This window comes from Rhinolophus ferrumequinum, chromosome 21 (genome assembly GCF_004115265.2).
Source record: "Rhinolophus ferrumequinum isolate MPI-CBG mRhiFer1 chromosome 21, mRhiFer1_v1.p, whole genome shotgun sequence".
NCBI lineage: Eukaryota > Metazoa > Chordata > Mammalia > Chiroptera > Rhinolophidae > Rhinolophus > Rhinolophus ferrumequinum.
The window spans coordinates 24,987,265-25,001,587 of NC_046304.1; the positions used below are offsets into that span (position 1 = coordinate 24,987,265).

The 14,323-nt window shown below is 38.2% G+C and overlaps 1 long non-coding RNA gene across 1 annotated transcript in view; it reads left to right on the forward strand.

Moving 5' to 3' along the window:
• The window catches only part of LOC117012750 (uncharacterized), a 36,314-nt gene extending 29,676 nt beyond the window's left edge, over positions 1-6,638 (forward strand). Inside the window, exons 2-4 of the long non-coding RNA XR_004421226.1 lie at positions 3,279-3,401; positions 5,127-5,512; positions 6,492-6,638. This is a non-coding gene — a long non-coding RNA (uncharacterized LOC117012750). The remainder of the gene's footprint in view (positions 1-3,278; positions 3,402-5,126; positions 5,513-6,491) is intronic.
• Positions 6,639-14,323: the final 7,685 nt, after the last annotated feature.

The following is a 14,323-nucleotide window of genomic DNA, read 5'->3' on the forward strand; positions in this document are numbered from 1 at the left end:
TATTGAGAGTTTGTGTGAAGTACTATGCTTAAAGCTAGTCTCTGGTTAATTGGTACCACATTCTAGTGGTCACCACTAGACCACTGGAAGGTCATCTTCTTGGGATCTGAGCAAAAACAGAAAGAACTTGTTCCTGAAACCATATACTAGATTCTGGATCCTAAAATTCATTAACACCAAATGATAGTTACCTCATCTGATCCATATATTTGACACATAATTTGAAGTGAATTCACATTGCAGAGCCCTGCATATTGTGAGGTGGTTGAGAATATAGCCCTGGAGTTAGACTCTACCGCTAATTTTCTGTGTGACCTTGCGCAAATTCTTTTCTTCAAGTGCCAGTTTCCTCATCTACAAAATGGAGCTAATAGTAGAAGCCAACTTATGGAGCTATTGTGAGGATCAGCTGGATTCAAACGTGTACATGTATATATTTTTTGCAATTCATATGAATTATGGATGAACATGGCTGTGGCTTTAGAACAAATTTAATCCAATTCTCTCAGAAGTGAAGCACTTACCATAACAAGCACTATGCTGTTACTGCATTACTCAATTTAATTCTCCCAACAACTCTATTGTCCTCATTTTACAGGGGAGAAACTAAAGCTAAGTTAACTCACTTGCCCAAATTTTCACAGTGGGTTTTGGTGAGGCAGGATTAGAAACCATAGCCTCTCATTCTAGAGTTTACCCCCTCATAAATTCTATGCCATTGTGCCTTTTTTTTTTTTTTTAAAAAAAAGATTTTATTGGGGAAGTGGAACAGGACTTTATTGGGGTTCAGTGTGTACTTCCAGGACTTTTTTCCAAGTCAGGTTGTTGTCCTTTCAATCTTAGTTGTGGAGGGTGCCCCATTCAGCTTCAAGTTGTCTTTTCAGTCTTAGTTGTTGAGGGCGCAGCTCAGCTCCAGGTCCAGTTGCCGTTTTCTAGTTGCAGGGGGCGCAGCCCACCATCCCTTGCGGGAGTCGAGGAATCAGACTGGCAACCTTGTGGTTGAGAGAACGCACTCCAACCAGCTGAGCCATCCGGGAGTTCAGCTCAAGGTGCCATGTTCAATCTTAGTTGCAGGGGGCGCCGCCCACCATCCCTTGCGGGACTCAAGGAATTGAACTGGCAGCCTTGTGGTTGAGAGCCCACTGGCCCATGTGGGAATCGAACTGGCAGCCTTCGGTGTGAGGAGCACAGAGCTCCAACCGCCTAAGCCACTGGGCCGGCCCCGCCATTGTGCCTTTTAAAACCAATTGAATTCCTAATTTCTACAACAATCCACATAGTCAATAAGATTTGGGCTTGGAAATTTCCAAGACAAGTGTCTCTAGTTACCAGCCAAAGGAAAATCTTAGTTCTTCCACTACACCACATAACTTCCTGGTTAACTTGTCTGGATGAATTAATTGCAAACTGTTCCTTTAATAAGTAACATAACAAGTTGACTTTTTGGATGGTGTTAGAAGAAGAGCTAATTGGAAGGCTGTAAGACTTCACTTAATATTTATAGTTCCTTATCCCATCCATCCTCTCTCTTGCTCTCAGCTGATGATTTCACTCCTACTTCACAGAGAAGATACAGGCCTATGGGCTGTGAATTCTTCAACATTCTACCTTCCCCCAAACCTACAAACTTGTTGACAACCCTGTCAATCTTTGCCTTTTCCTTATCTAGTCAGTGGTGAAGCTCTCTCTCTTCTAAGGTGATTTTCTCCACATATATACGCTAAATCAGTGTTTCTCAGAGTATGATCTCTTAACTAGCAGTACTAGCAGCATGTTAGATAGGCAAATTCTCATGCCCCATCCCAGACGTACTGAATCAGAAACTCTGGGGGTGGGGCCCAGCAACCTCTGTTTTAGCCAGCCCACAAGGTGATTCTGATGCACTCGTAAGTTTGAGAACCACTGCTCTAAATTCTGACTATTCAAAGTGGGGTCCATGGGCCAGGAGCTCTGGCATCACCAGGGAGCTTGTGAGAAGTGTAGAATCTTAGCCCCCACCCCAGACTTACTGAGTCAAAATGTGTTTAATAGAATTCCACAGGTGATCCCAAGATCTCGCAGGTGATTGACTTGCATATTGAAGTTTGAGAAACACTGCTCTAGATAGCAGTCTCTTCTCAGGGACCATCCTCATTTTCCCTTCTCTCTTTTACCTTTCACTCTCTTTTAGATCTTTACTACCAGCATTTTTAAAATGATCCTGTCTCTTCATTATTTAAAAACAAATTATTCCCTTGACTCTTCGGCTTTCTCTCTCCTTCCATTCACAGATAAACTTCTTGAATGACTTGCCTGTACTATAATCAGGGTCTCAGTTCCTACTGGAACTTTTTGGGCTTAGGTAACAAGTAACCCCTTTATGAATAAATCCAGTGGATGATTTTCAGTCGTAAACTTGACCGCTCGGCAACATTTGACACTACTGACCATCTTTGCCTTCTTAAAATTCTCCTTTGGCTTTTGAACAGGACATTTTTTCCCATCTTCCCCTACCTCTCTGACCACTCAGTATCAGTCTTTCTCTGATATTTACCCCTCCCACACCTCACCTTGGTACTTCAGAGGAGTAGGCCTGCTTCTTGTTCTAAAACAGAGTTTCCCAGTCTCCACACTCTTGACATGTTGGGCTGGATAATTCTTCATTGCAGGGAGCTGTCCTGTACATTGTAGGACGTTTAGTACCGTCCCTGACCTCTACCCACTAGATGTCAGTAGCACCGCCCTCCCCTCACTGTGACCACCAAAAATGTCTCTAGATGTTGCCAAATGTCTGGGGGGGGGGGCAGCCACGGGAATAACCTAAGGTTGAGAACCATTGGCCTGAAAGTAATCCTATGTGACCTAGTTCTAATAAATACTAAAAGAGGTTTGCTGAAGGTTTCTAGGAAAGTTCTTCATTTGAGGAAGAGCTATGGAAAGCCATTCTTTCTCTCCCACCACATTGGGGAAGCATGCAATGTTGATTGCTACAGGCAGCCAAGCTATATAACTCTGGATGAAGAAAGAGATGGGTCTCATGACGTCACTGAATCACTGGATGAACCAGTCCTAACTATGAGCTTGTCCTTCCTCTGGATTTAATCTTGAATAATACACCGTCCAAAGTTGCTTGCTAATCTTGTTGCCTCCTGTCTCATTTCCTTGTACCTGTTTTTTTGTCTCTCAGCCTCTTCCCTTCGGACTGGCTTTTTGTGTTTGTGTGCTGTCTGTTTGGTTTTCTACTTCAGTTTCCCGGTGGGTACTAACTTGTACTCTCTTTCTTCTTGTGTGGCATGGAGGCTCGCCATCTCAGCACTGCCAGCTGTTGACGACTCCCAGCTCCGAGGCCTCAACTTGAATCCTCAGAAACAACTCTGTCAGCACAGCTGAGAGGCACCCGGTTCACAGAAGTCGGAGAAGAGGTCTGGCTGAGCTCCCAAACCCTCTTTCACGGTGCCGGAGGCTCAATGGAGCCCTCTGCTGATGCTAGGCTAAGTCAGGAGACTCAACAGCTCCAGCCTGAAACCAATTTTCTTCTGCGTGTTTTTAAGACCTTTACTTAATCCTGTAGAAAAGAATTGGAATTGAGAAATAGAAACAGGAAATCTGAAAAATTATAGGTCCTTGGAATTTAAAGGACATAGAGACTTCAGGGGCTCAGATGAGTGTGTTGGGGATGTGTGTTTTTATCTGTTTCATTCCCTTCTCTAAGCCCAGTGACTGGAACAGCCCTAATCTGTGGTAAATGCTCAGTCAATATTTGCGGAGTGAATGTGTGCTGATGAGTAAGCAAAGGGCTGGTCTGTGGAGAAAGATATAATTGAGGACCTTTATGCTCCTACAAAGATAGAGAACCATTGCCTTGATTCCTGGTCAATTCCTATCCAAGGTCCCTAACAGGCCTGTCCTCTGGTTCCATGAGATAACCCTGTACAGTATTTGTATAACAGATTTTTACTTAGGCTGTCACGAGAGGTTACCGTAGCATTTTGCCGTAGCATCTGGGCATATGGCCCATTCAGAGAAAAGTATTCATTTCCCAATCTTCTGTAATTTTGGTATGGCCTTGTGAATAAGACCTGACCAATAGAATAGAAGCAGAATTGTTCTGGGGCAGTTCCATAAGACACACGAGCTTTGGACCACACTTAGGATGCATGTGCCTAGCTCCAGGACTGACCTGGGAAGCTCTGGTTCCCAAAGAATGCAGAGATTGGTAACCAAACATTTCTAGAATTCCAGGGATTTTTCTCTGAGATGACCCCTTTTATAGATCTGACATGGTCCTCATAGTGGCACATTTTGTTTTCCGACCCAATCCTCACTATGCCCATCAATTTGCAATGGTATCTGCCTCTATGAATGGCTCTTTCCCTTCTAATCATTGCCTTCATTTTAAATCTGAGATTTAGAAGTGAGAGGAAACAACCCCTTTATCTGCTAGATTGCAAAGTCAATTTTCTCTGTCCTTGAGTAGCTTAGCAGAGAGCTGGGTCAGCAGGCCTGAGCTGGCTGAGTGGGAAGGGCCACAAGATTACTAGTACATAGGTACCAGCACCGGTGTTTGAACTCCTTTAGACAACTGTCCCACAGAATATCCCTCTTTTATTCATGACCATTCGTCAAACTCAAAAACTCTGGTTGATTAGTGTTCCCCACTCCTTCCCATTTCCCCGTAAATACATAGAGCAGCTTGGGGGCAAGGGTTTTTCTGGAGCAGTATTTGTAGAATGTCCGGCTGTGCCTGACCCAAGCTTGCCTCTGCTTGGGATAACGAGAGCTGGGAAGACTCCATGGAATAATGAGAGCTTAGGGGACTTTCCCCACAGTAGGCTTTGTGTTATGTCTGCATCATGTGTCCCAAGTTATGTTTCTCACAATCCTATGCCTGACAGAATCTTAGAGATTCTTCAAGAATCTCTAAGTCCACTGCCCACCAATCACAGAGATGGATGACCATATCTATAATTTGAAATGGATATTCAAAGAATGCCCATGTTTCTATACCTCTTGCTGACATTAGGACAGATCCACCTATATTGCCACTATAGAATTCATGTTTAGCAAATTATTATACTCCTCTTGGTAGAATATCTTGCATTGTAGTAATTATGGTTTTCACTTCTGCTACTTCTCTGCACCCTCAGGATCACTTAAATGTTCTCTAGAAGCCCCATCGGAACCTGGGTAAACAACAGACCACCCAAGAAAAACTACCTTCAAGACAGGCCATTCCTAGTTCCCTATTGAGGAGGAACAGGAGATTTCTATTTTTGTCAATGAAGATTCTTTACGTTGCAAGTGAAGAAAAATCCAAAGCAAACTGGTTTCATTAGAAATGGAAACTGAAAAGACTGTTGGTAGTTTCCAGGGATGGTTGTGACTTTATTCAAAGGTCAAACAATGTCACCAGGACCTATTTCCCAGATCTTCTTCTTCTGAGTGTTAGCTTCATCGTCAGGCTGGTTCTCTTCCTGGTAGCAAAGTGGCTGCAGCAGGCCCAACTTCACATCTGTAGACACCAAGTCCTGAGGTGAGTGTCTCTTCCAGTAGCTCTGTCTTTAGGGAGAAGATTTTCTCTCCCTGAAGCCTCAGCAAATGTCTCATCACATCTCACTGGCTTTTGATCAGGCTATGAGTTCATTAATGAACCCATCACTAAGGCCATAGAGATGGGATATATTCACTGGCTTAACCCAGTTGGGGCTCTGTTCTAGAGCTGGGTTTGGGACCAATGCTACCCATCAACATTGCTTGAGAATGGGGGAGGGAGTGATTCCCCAGAAAAACCATTGTGTAATTTTACCAAAAGAAGGATGAATGGATGCTGGACCAGAAAAAACAAAATGTCCACTAGAGTATCAGAACATAGATTATTTCATTTCAGTTTATTGTATGTGGGTAGGCAGATTAAGCTATATTATTCTCATTACAAAGATAGTCATTCTATTTGAGTTCTTTGACTTCACCTCATTTTTCATTAAAGCCCTTCCAAGAATGATTACACAACAGAAGCTCTTTCCACCTCTCACCACTTAAATGGCTTACCTGATTAATCATTGCCTCTAAAAAAAGACACTGATGCCCATTGCAGGTGGAACCTGTGGGGCTAGGCTCCAATTCTCTGATGCATCCACACACTACTGCTCTCACATGTTGAGTCAATGCTGGGTCACAAACCTGTTCTTCCGAGTTCTTGTTTAATTATATATTTAATTAAATGTTGCATAACATAATAAAATATGAGTGGAGGAAAAATAAGTTCTCTCTGAAAATTAAGTTGAATGCTTTAGAAAGATTTAATAAAGGCAAATTGATAAAGAAAGAAAGAAAGAAAGAAAGAAAGAAAGAAAGAAAGAAAGAAAGAAAGAAAGACCTACTGTGAATTAGGTATGGGTGAGACTACTGTAAAAGATTGATGGTGGGTTGGGTAAGTTCTAAGATGAAGATGAATTCTGCTGTGCATTGAGAGCACTTTGCATATGGTTTTAAGTTCTTGTTCTTCTTTCAAGAAGTCAAAACTGAAGGTCAGAGGTGATTCACTGTGGATGTGGTGAAAAAGGAGAGATGCTACATACACTGTGGATGTATGGAAAAAGGAGAGATGCTAGACTCCAAACAGTGGACTCGTATTCAAAGCAAAGGTCTTTACCCTGCAGCAAAAGGTGGGTAAATGAATACATGTTCATGTAAGTTAAAATAAAACGGTTAAGGTACATATGTATATGTGTGGTGAAAGCTATAAATTCAGCAGAGAAGTCAATGAGGAAGAGAATTAGAGTTGAATTGGTAATTAGGAGGTAAGAAGCGGAAGGTTCAGGAAAGTTAAGAGGATGGAGTCCAGAGTATAGGAGAGTAAAGTGAAAAATAAAACTACTGAGAAAATTTAATCAAAAAGCTTAATAGAAATAAATCAATAATGATAATAGCTAACATTTATTGAGTGCTCATTAGATGCAGACACTACCCTAGACATTTTCCATGCACTATTTTTTTTACAACAACTAAGGAAATAGATACCAAGTACCTTGTGCTAAGTTAGACAGCTAGAAAGTGAAATAGATTTTTCTGTTAAAGCACATGGGGGAATAACTCAGATTTTTCTGATGAAGAGAATATCCTAAGAAAAAATAAAAGCATTAAATCAAAACCAAACTTATAGTTATTGTGTTCTTGCTATGTGACCAGTATTCATTTAAAAATACAAGCCTCTGGTGGCCGGTTAGCTCAGCTGGTTAGAGCTTGGTGCTAATAACACCAAGGTTGCAGGTTCAATACCCGCCCCCACCCATGGGCCACTGTGAGCTGCGCTCTCCTTAAAAAAAAAAATTACAAACGTCCCCTCTTTAAATAGGTGGTTTAATAATTCACCTTCAAAAGTCAGTTTTGAAGTCCTTTGTAAGTTCACAGGCTGGAGGGAGGAAGAAAATGTGAAAATAAGAAGTTATGCCTTACAGCTCAGCAGAGAGGAGGCCAAGTGAATATTCTAAACTAATCTGCTTCTACCTTAGCTGAGAAACCAAAATTATCTTGTTAGCACCTAAAAACAAAGGTAATGTTTAAATTTTACTAGTTTCTATCTTAAAGATGGTTTTCTTTGATTTTGTCTCTATTCTGAAGGGCACACTATTTGGGGCTTAAACCATTCCCCAACATATGCATAGTAAACAGCAGTGCTGAGGAAAACTACTAAAGCACACAGTAATTACTTCAAGAAAAGAAAATGCTTTTTCCCCCAATTATTTAAATAAGTGTTGTTTAACTTTTCATAAATATGAGAAAAATAGAACTTTTCATCTAGGAAAAGCAGTAAATTCAAGAATAGGCCAGATCTCTTTTGGAAAAAAGGCTAAGCTGTATAAGTATCTGAAGAGAAAAGGTATAAATATTCTTCCCACATTAATGACTCTGAAACCAGATATCTACAGAAAACATGGCAGATTGAATTTCCGTGGCTAATTAAGAACACAGGTTTGACACGTTTGGGACTTTGTCAGCAGTGATTCTAATTTTGTGTCTCCTACCAATTTATATTTGCATACAATGAATGTGATAGTGGTAGCCGGATTAGACTGATTGTTTTGTTAAATACTGAGTTGCAAAAACAACAGAATCAGAATAAATGCAGCATTGTAGAATTGAACCTCTTGAGACGCATCATTGCAAAGTTCTAAATACACAGGGTGGAACTAATAGATGAACAATGGACTAACTACTAAGATGTTACTGATATTTTCTAGGTATGGGAAGAAACAATGGCAAATTAATTAGATTCTTATTTTGCTTCTAAAACTAATTCTTATATATTTGAAGATTTTGAATGTGATACTTAAAAGCAAAACATGACACCTTAAATCAACAAATAAGTGGATAAGAATAGTTAACCCTGAAATAGATCCAAGAGTACATAAAAACTTATCTAATAATGGGTGTATCTCTGTACCAACAATTTAGTTGGATTGTATTAAATTTCCCCTGGAAGAAAAAAAAAATACTGGGTTATTTCACAAAAGACAGTGGGAAACATACCTATTTGAAAGAAGTTCAAATTCACTTCATGCCAAAATATTTCCAGATAAACTTGAATGTAAAAATACATTGTAATCATAAAAATGCTATCAGAAAACATGACATTTTAATGCTATTTAACTGATCTCAGAAATGAAAAGGACATTTTAGTCATAAAACCACTGGAAATATAAGAAAGGAAAAATCAAGAGGGTTTTTGTTAGCATATTCTGTCATATATGTTCTTCTAGTTTTAAAAAAAATTTATTTACTATTATAATCAATGCTGCTGCGAAAGCCCTTGCATATGTACCTTGTATATGATAAATTCCTAGCAGTGGAACTTCTAGGACAAAGGATATATGTAGTTTAAATTTCAGTTGATATGGACTGAAATAGAAATATTAAATTACGTTCCCACTGATAGTTAATGAGACTACTTGTCTCCACAGCTTTCTAAGCCCTACATTTTATCCAACTTAAAAGGTTTTTGCCAATCTAATAGATGAAAAATATCTCACTGTTTCTTCTTGTAGTTTTTCACATTTTTCCTTTATTTATTATTTTTTATTGAGGTATAATTGACATACAACATTATATTAGTTTCAGGTATACTGGGTAATGATTCAATATTTGTATATATTGCAAAATGATTACCACAATAGTTAACATGTGTCACCATACATAGTTACAGAACATTTTTTGTTGTGATGAGAACTTTTAAGATCTCTCTTAACAACCTTCAAATATGCAATACAGTATTATTAACTATAGTTGCATGACGTGCATTACAATCTTATGACTTATAACTGGAAATTTTTACCTTTTGACTCCCTTCACCCACGTGCCCACACCCCCACCCCCCGACACACACTACTCTGGCAACCACAGATCTAATCTGTTCTTTGTATCTATGAGCTTGGTTCCTTTTTTTTTTTTTTTTTTTTAAGATTCCCCATACAAGTGAGATTATCATACGGTATTTGTCTTTCTCTGATTTATTTCACACGGCATAATGCTCTTAAAATGTATCCATGTTGTCACAAATGGCAAGATTTCATTTTTTATGGCTGAATAATCTGTTGTGTGTGCATATACACACATATCACATTTTCTTTAGTCATTCATCCATTGATAGATACTTAAGTTGTTACCATATCCTGGCTATTGTAAATAATGCTGTAATGAACACAGTGGTGCATATATATTTTGAGTTAGTGTTTTTGTTTTCTTGGATAAATACCCAGAAGTGGAATTGCTGGGTCATAAGGTAGTTCTATTTTTATTTTTTGAAGAACCTTCATACTCTTTTCCACAGTGGCTACACCTATATATTTTTACTTAATTTAGGTTTTTAATCCACCTGCCATTTTATTTTAAGGATGGTCTGAATGAAGGACTTTATATTTGTCCACCTTCAAGGAGAGCAACTTGTCCCAACAGAATGTGGGACAGGTATCCTAACAAAGTTAGTGAATAATCAGTCCTTTCCTCATTGTTTGAAATGCCACATCCATCATATACTTCTTCACATATATACACTGATCCCTCTCTGTTCTATTCTATTGTTCCATTTGGCCATTTCTCTGCCACTGCCAACTTTATAAAATATTATATCTGCAGGACAACTAACCAACTAAATATTCTTCTTTTTCAGTAACATCTTGGCTATTCTTATCCATTTTCTCTCACAGATAAATTTTAGAATCAACTTGTCAAATAAAAAAAAATCCAGTTGAGATTTTGATTAAAATTATAATAAATTTGTAGATTAATTTGAGACAAATTATGTTTCTAGGAACATGGCATTATTTTGCACTTACTCAGGGATTTATTTTTTCCTATAGTAAAGTTTCATAATTTTCTTCATTATCAATTTTACACATTTCTTGTAAATGAGATAATTTATTAATTAACCAATTCATTTAACTTTTGTCCTAGGCTTAGGGGATATAGCTATGAATAAGATAAGTTCCCTGTTCTCATGGAACCTATATTCTAATTGGGAGAGAGAGTCAACAGACAAATAAATAAAAAGGTCAGATAGGCAGAAGTCCTCTGCAGAATTAAAATAGTTGTGCGATAGATATTGGGTGGCTACTTTAGTCTGGATGGTTTGGATGGTTAGGAAGTAAATCCCTTAATATTTAAACTGAGATCTGAATAGCAAGAAGACTCCACCCTCGTAAAGCTGCTGGAGGTAGGGGGGAGCAGTCTAAGGAGAGGTTAATAGCTAAGGCAAAAAGCTTTAAACCTTCTAAGAGCTTGGCCTGTTCAAGGAACAGAAAGGCCCCTAGGCCTGGAGGGAGTGGGGAATGGGGAAACTGTTACGAAATGATGTTAGACAAACATTTAGGGACCAAACAGGTCTTGTAGGGCTTCATAAAGAGTTTGCATACTATTTTAAATGGGATGGGAACTCATACAGTGTATTGAGTAGGGGAATGACTTGATCTGATTTATGTTTTTTTTAAAACTAGTTTCAGGTATATAAAACAATGTAGTCATTAGACATTTATATACCTCACAAAGTAATAACCCCAATAAATCTATTAGCCATCTGAAACTGTACATAGTTAGAATATTATTGACTATATTCGCTATGTTGTATTATATATCCCTGTGACTTTTAAAAAAATTATAGTTGACATTCAATATTATATTAGTTTCAGGTGTACAGTGTAGTGGTTAGATATTTATGAAATTTATATATTTATATTTATATAATTTATATTTATATAATATTTATATAAATATTTATAAATATATATAAATATATATATATATTTATTTATATATATATTTATATATATGTAAATATATATAAATATATATATATTTATTTATATATATATTTATATATATTTATAAAATATTTATATAATTTACGAAATGATCTCCCCGATAAGTCTAATACCCATCTGACACTATACATAGTTTTTACAATATTATTGACTATATTTCCCATACTGTACTGTACATCCCCATGACGCTTTTGTAACTACCAATTTGTACTTCTTAATTCTTTCACCTTTCTTACTGAGCCCCTTGATTTATTGATTTGAAAGAGCGTGATAGTAGTTAGTAGAAAAGGATTGCAGAGGGTCAAATGTGAAAGAAAGATTTATGAGGAGACTATGGTAGTGGTTCACATGAGAGGTAATAGTGGCTTGGACTGGGATGGTAGTGGCGGAGGTAGTGAGAAGTGGTGGGTGCAGTATTGATTTTGAAGAGTTAGTTAAAAGGATTTGCTGATGAATCAGAAGGATTGGAAATAGGAAGGAGAGTGGAGGAAAGAGGAATAAAAAAAACTTTTATGTTTTGTGGCTTGAACAAAAATGGTGATGCTTACTGATACGGGTAAGACTGAGGGAGAAGGCGATATGGAGAAGAAATTTAGAGTTTGTTTTGGCCATGTTAAGATGAAATGCCCATTAGACATTTATGTGGAACTGTCAAGCGTGCAGTTGCATATAGAGTCTGGGATTCAGGGTAAAGTTTAAGACTGGAGATATAAATTTGGGAGCCATCCCCAGACAGTTTTTAGAGCTATGGTCCTGAATGGTGTTACCTAGAGAGAGAGTGTAGGTAAAGGAAAGAGCCCATAACAAAGCCCTGCGTACTCCGAACAATCTAAAGTCTAGCAGGGGAGAAATCAGCAAAGGAAAATGAGAAGAGGTGGTCAGTCAACGAGGTAGGAATAAAACCATTATAGTGTGGCCTCTTATAAACCAAGAGAAGCGTTTCAATAGGGAAACAATAGTTCCACTTTCTGCTTCAGTTGGGACGAAAGTTATTAAGAACAGAGAAATCATCATTCGCTTTGGAAATAGAGAGGTCTGGTTATGTCATAAAAACAGTTTTAGTGGAGGGTCGCTCTATTGCAGGGGTGTCCAAACTTTTTTCAACGTTTTTTACCAAGGGCCAATACACAAACAGCTGGGCCACTCACTTGAGGTGAAGTACATATTGCTTCACCTGGTTTATTTAAGTAAACTAAATATATTTTTGGAATTTGCTGCGGGCCAACAAAAAATGGATTGTGGGCCGCAGTTGGCCCGCAGGCCGCAGTTTGGACACCCCTGCTCTATTGGTTGAGTTAAGGAGAAATTATGAGTTAGGAATTGGAAGTAGAATCTAGATAGATACAACTCTTTCCAAAGTTTTTCCTGTGAAGGAAGGGCAGAGAAGTAGGGCAGTATATGGGGGGTTAAGGTAGGTTTTTATTGTTGTTAAAATAGACACCATAATATGTCCGTCCGTACACAGATGGAAATGACCCAGTAGGAAAGGAGAAATTGGTGAGATAGGAACAAGAAAAGATAACTGGTGGAGCAAATCTTCTGAGAAGGAGAGAGGTGAAAGGATCTAGAACAGAAATGGAGGGAGTGCCTTGAATAGTGCAGGGCCACTTCACCATGAAGAGGAGGATGAAAACCGGAGAAGTCAGGGTCTTGGTTGGAAAATGTGGATAACATTTTAAAAAATAAAGTGGCTAAGAACCATAATGATTTCACTGATATGTGGTATGTAAAACTGAAAACAACAAAGGAACAAGACAAACAATGAATAAAAACTCATAGACACAGACAATAGTTTAGTGGTTACCAGAGGTTGGGGGGCAGGGGAGTGGTAGATATATGGTGATGGAAGGAGAACTGACTCTGGGTGGTGAACACACAATATGATATATAGATGATGTATTGCAGAACTGCGCACCTGAAACCTATGTAACTTTACTAACAATTGTCACCCCAATAAACATTGCTGAAAAGTGACAAGAATAGTGGAAGAAATGAAGATGGTGAAACATGAACAAATGAAGGGGGCATTAAGTTACCAGGGATCATCAGTAGGTGACAACCTCTTGCTGTAGTAGCAGTTGGCATTAATTTTAAAAGAGCTTGGGTTTTTGAAGGAGGAAGAGAAATGATTTGGAGGAAACATGAGGAGCAGGTTGGAGGATAAGACTACCTGTGAGAGGAAAAATGATCTCTTGTACTTGAAAAGTTGCAAGGGAGGTAGTTTTGCTAGTTGATAAGCCAGTTTTAGTTGGAACAGGAAGTTGATGGGAACATTGAAGAGGTGAAGAATAAAGGAAATGGCTGATAACAGATGTTGAAATCTAAAGTGCAGGATGAAGTGGTTGGATGGTTGGGATAATGAATCAGATTAATAGAATTTGAGGGTGGCATGGAGATGCTAATCAGGGTAATGACAGATGACCTGGAGGCTGCTGGTTGTGATTAAGGATTATAATGATGGAATTACAACCTCTAGAGGAGGAGGAAAGGTGGGTAAATTGTTTAAGAATAATATAGAGCTACACAAACTGTTCTTTTTTGCAGGCCTTGTGGTATGGAGGTTACTGGATTAAAATTGCTAATATTTCATTTAGTGTTTTTGCATTTGTAGTTATAAAACATGATCTATAGATTTCCTTCTAGTGTTATAATTGTTAGGTTTTGATAATAGGGTTATGAACATGTTTCAAAATGAGCTGGGATTTTTTTCCCCCCAAGTATTTTTACACTCTGGAAACATCTGGTCTAGTGGGGATATATTTGACTACGTTTTTTAATTAATCAATCTATTCAGATTTTCCACATTTTGAGCTGATTTTGCTTATGTTTTTATTAGTATAAGGATTTTTTTTGTTTGTATTATGTCAATTGTTTGTATGAACATTTTCCCCGTTCCCATTTCTGTATTAGTATCAGTCCATTGGAAAATCCTGAAGTCTGTGCATTAAAGGGCACATAGGTGAGTTGATGGTGAAGTGGTCAAAATCTGAAAAAGTGAACTTTAAATTGATTAACTACAGGAACGTTTGCTG